Source organism: Gymnoscopelus braueri (genome assembly GCF_963280865.1).
Source record: "Gymnoscopelus braueri genome assembly, chromosome: 21".
NCBI lineage: Eukaryota > Metazoa > Chordata > Actinopteri > Myctophiformes > Myctophidae > Gymnoscopelus > Gymnoscopelus braueri.
The window spans coordinates 45430576-45435650 of record NC_137623.1 but is presented as its reverse complement, the minus strand read 5'-3'; the positions used below and the strand labels follow the sequence as shown (position 1 = coordinate 45435650).

General features: G+C 36.5%; 1 long non-coding RNA gene across 1 annotated transcript; it reads right to left on the bottom strand.

Moving 5' to 3' along the window:
• Positions 1 to 479: 479 nt before the first annotated feature.
• Positions 480 to 3076, bottom strand: LOC308077400. Its single transcript, XR_013932397.1, has 5 exons — positions 2955 to 3076; positions 1305 to 1389; positions 957 to 1021; positions 642 to 802; positions 480 to 536 (listed from the first exon to the last, which is right to left on the bottom strand). It is a non-coding gene; the product is annotated as an uncharacterized lncRNA (long non-coding RNA).
• Positions 3077 to 5075: the final 1999 nt, after the last annotated feature.

The window sequence follows — 5075 nt, the reverse complement described above, 5'->3', positions numbered from 1 at the left end:
CAGTATGTTAAGGATATGTATACCTACATAAATACAAATATGCATACCTACATGAATTAAATAAAACACAACATCTGGAAGTTATTAAACATTTATTCAAAATCTCAATTAAACATAATCACAACAGAAAATAATTGGTTGATCTTAGACAGGAATAATACATTTATGAGTCCAAGACACCTTCTATATTTACAATTATTGGTTAGAATTATGTAATAATAATAATAATAATAGAATTATGTAAGTTTGTCTTGTCGAATGATCTCATGGTATGTTTGACATCACATGAACTTCACTTGTACGAACAACAGATTATCAGCACAGGTTGTTTACCAGAAAGAGCAATAAGATATGCTTCGCAAATAAATTAAAGGCATGAATGAAAATGAATGTTTTGCACATAACTTTCACTCAAAGCCAATCGAAGTCCATCAATCGCTTCAGGAGGGAGGAGACAGGAGGATAGACCCACTTTTCTAGCTGAGCAGCTTTGTCGTGTTGGTGCCACCGCCAATGGGTTGATCCCAACGAAACATCTGAAATCACGAATCACATATGGAAAAGGTGCACTCATAGCTGCTCTACAAGAGAGCACATTTTTCGAGTTACATATGATGGTTCTACTTCAAGCAGAAAGTTACCTTTGAATGAATTCCAGTGTGTAACAGGCGTGCTCCTGTGCACCAGAGTGAAGTTGTAATAACTGGAAAAGCTGCCAGTCCAGCCAGGAAGTTGATCTGTGGAGCCACAACGACCGGACCCTCAATGCTCAGCATCCATTTTGTAGCTGTGAGAACTTCACCTAAACATAATTAGACATATATGGTTTGCATGTTAACAGTGTTCGTCTGTTGCTTTCCACATAACAAAAGATTGTTAAACTAAAACATGACCTCCATATAGTCTCCGTATTTGCAATGCTTTAAAACAGATTAGAAAAAAACAGTTTACACTACCTAAGACAATTAGACGAGTCGGGAAGCTTCATTATCCTTTCAACAACTGCTGCTGTCGCCAACACCTAAAAGACAGAAAAACAAATAAAAAATGCGTAGTCATTGACCCCAGCTCAACAGTTGAGGGTAACAGCTTGGTGTAAAAGAGTGGCATAATTTTTTGTACAAGCTATTAATTGTATTTGAATACATAGTATTAAGAATTATAAAGGAGGAAAATGTCAAACAACAAAAAAGAAAAGTATCAAACGAAAGTAAAAGGTATCCAAACATGTAATAAAAAAATAAAGACATCCTCAGACTCTATTGCAAGTAGAGACATCACGTAGCAGCAGATGTTTTTCTCACCTGAAAATCGTCTTCGCACTTCTTCGTGTCCAGTCTTTGCACTGGTGATCAGTGCTCACTGCAAGCCAGGTGTTTCTTTCAGCATCTGTGATAGTAGAAATAGACATAGATATTATTTGTGCGTCAGTAATTTAAAATGTAATGTTAACTCATCAGATTGCTCATAATTTGCGCCACCGTGCCCCCTTCTCATCATTCAGTTCTTCTGATGAATTTGGCAAAGTGTTTCACAATGCAGAACTGATTAATGATTAATGTTGTACAAATCAGTGGTTCTCAAACATGTTCACGTCAAGGACCCCCTAATTAGTAGTCTATGTACTTGGCTAAGGACTCAAGATTTGAGTTACAAAAGTGTTTCAGAAATATTCCACACAGTTTGTTTATAGTGTTTTTTAGTTTTTTAATAGCTGATCTACAAGCTCACAACGCATCACCATGCGCTGCACTGTGAGCTTGTAGATCTGCTATTTTCAAATAGGCAATTTATAGGGTTTAAGTGGTTAAACTGATTTTGATGCTATATAACCTCATTTACCTGGGGACCAACTGGAAACCCCCCAATGACCCCTGGGGGTCCCTGGAGCCCACTTTGAGAACCACTGATAAACATTACCTGCTTTTGTTAGCTACTGTCTGCAAAACAAAACTAAGTAAAAAAAACGGATTACCAAATCTGTCAGCTGATTTGATTTTGTTTTATCCATTGGTACTATTTGTACTCTCTTTCTCTTAATTAAATGATTGTACTTTGTACTGTAGGTTTCAAACAAAATTCATAGATATGATAATAATTAATTACAGTCAAAACAAATGAGGCCAACATTAGCTTTCACTGTTGTGGAATGATTTATACCTGAAATAAACACTGATATGCACCACATGGAAATTAATATGCTAATGCCATGTCTAAGACTGTGTTACACGCCCCAAAAACCTTATCTACAAGCTCACAATGTGTCGCTGTGAGCTTGTAGATCAGTGATTTTTGGGCGTGCAACAGTGTCTTACGACGAAACATAATTTAAGCTTTAGACCCGAGCGAATCACGACATTCATGACAGTCATGAGGAAACTTCAACCTGGTTTTTGCACTTTCTCCATTTACGGCCCTACATCTACATAAACGTTCATATTTCAAATATAAAGTGCTTATCTCATGGCCACGGATGTTAAAAGTCACTTCGGGTGGGTGTAAGTATCCGTATATTCCGGATTGTTCATAGAAAAGCATTTTAATCCGATCGGTGGCCATTGTGTCATAGACTTAAAATGTATCAGAGTGCAGTACACCTCCCAACCGATAGGGTCACGTAGTTGAACGCATAAGGAAATACGGAGAAAATGGCCACCGATCGAATTAAAATGCTTTTTATTGAACAATACAGACAATACGGGTATTTCTGAGTGCCCGAGTAGACTTGTAACATCCATGGCCATGGAGTAAGCACTTTATATTTAAAATCTGAACGTTTATGTAGATGTACAGGTTCTAAATGGAGAACGTGCAAAAACCAGGTCTAAGTTCAGCCATGACGCTCGTGACGGACGAGCGTCGTGTGATCCATGGCTAATACACAAATATAACTGCACATTTACGATACTAACAAGTTGGATAACATTTTAATTCCATAAACTAATTAAACGTACCTGTTATCTAGTAGAGTAGAAGCATGGAAGCAACCGGTTTGTAAATAAATGTTCGCTCAGCAGACAGACGTTACTTCCTCTGTTTCAAAATGAATAGGCTCCGCCTTCAGATGCATGACGTAATGTGTCATTGTAGTAGTTCTCAACCTGTGGGGTCGGGACCCCGAGGGGGGTCCCCATCATGATTTTGGGGGGGTCCCCAGATGACAGTGAAGTAACAATTTATGTAACCTTTTTAATACCTAAAAAAATATATATATATATATAAAAAAAAGCAAAGAAAAAGAAAAAAGGTTGAGAACCACTGCTGTAAGTAACGGGCACTGCATGGGATATCTGCACACCTCAATGTAAAATTGGCTATTTTGTCCAAAATGTAAAAAAAAAATGTAATATTTTGAAAATATTTTTACGTAAAATAAAGTATTATATTTATAAATTATTATAAGTAGTATGATTAGAAAATTCTTAAACATTTGACAATCAAGGTCTAATATTTCTATAATTGCTACAAATTGCTACAAAACCTGTATAGCAGTCATTTTGGGGCATAAACAAGAAGTTGAATGATAAAATTAATAATGCTAATAATAACTGATAATGATGATTATGTTCACATCAAGTAAAACATTTTAAATTGTTGTGCCTTTTGTTTATAAATGCTGTAGCACTTTGTGATTTCCAAAAATGTAAAGTGCGTTAAAAATAAAATGTATTATTATTATCATTATTATTATTATGTATACTTTACATTACTGTAAAACTATGTTCAACAGTTAGAATATAACCTGACTGTAATTTAGAGAAAAGAGAAAATGTGTAGAGAAAAGAGAGAAATAACTCAAATGCAGTGGAAAACAGAAAGGTCTTTAGTTGTGTTTTAAAATTAATAAGAGCAGTAGACCTAATTAAACAATATTGTCTTTATACATATCTTCCACAATCCACAAACCACAATCTACATTGAATGGAAATACGTAGATATAGAACTTTGGATATTACCTTGCAAATAAAAAAAGTGAGCTATATATAGGCATTATGTATGACATATGCAAAAAGTCAGATATATACTAGCTATATATGTAGGCATATATGTAGGCATTTATGACATATATGCAAATATATGAACCTGATTGTGGCATATATGTGGACATATATGTTGATATATAGGGAATATATGTCTCATATATGAGCTATATATGAGACATATATTTCCTATATATCAACATATATGCACATATATGAACCTGAATATGGCATATATGAGGCATATATTCGGCATATACCTGCCATATATTGACATATATGTTCATATATTTTCTTTCCGTGTGCCCTCTACCATATTGCCGAGTTTCGTAAAAAGTGACCACGCGGTTAGGCCAGAACTGCCAAAAACGGCGGAAGAATAGTGAAAGGCAAGAGATGCAATAAGGCTTCGAGAGCCTGATAGGCCTCGAAACCTTAATAAGACAAGACAAGACAACAGATTGAAAAACAATGCTGTATAACTGAATGCGTGTGAGCGCGCATGTGCGTCCGCAACTGGTTCCTGCCCACCTCAAGTCACCATTTGACCAATCTTGCCCGGACATCAAAATGAGTTTGACACCTCTGATATAAGGAGTTCCCAATGCAGCTACGCTGCGTGTGTTGTCTAACCTCAATGTATCGTCATGGCATCAGCCACAAACAAATCAGTCAGCTGCATATATGGGCACAAAAGGGGACATGCACATATATGGGCAACTGGGCATATACTGATGACATCAGCGATCTGATCTCCATATATGGACATAAAAGGGACTCACAGATACTAGTAGGGGGCACTAAGTGAAAAATCGTTACGCGGCGGATAAAAGCATGAAATTTGATACAGATGTCCCTTGGGTCATCCTAAAACATCCTAGAAGGGGTGCCCAAAAAAATCTTAAACAGGAAGTGAGTTATGGGCAAAATCCAAAATGGCCACCTAAACTGTTGACCGTTGACTCAAAAGACACCAAAATAATCTCCAAAAAGCATAAAATGTGGGGCACACATGTCCCTTGGGTCATCCTAAGACATCCTAGAAGGGGTGCCCAAAAAAATCTGAAACAGGAAGTGAGTTATTGACCAAATTGA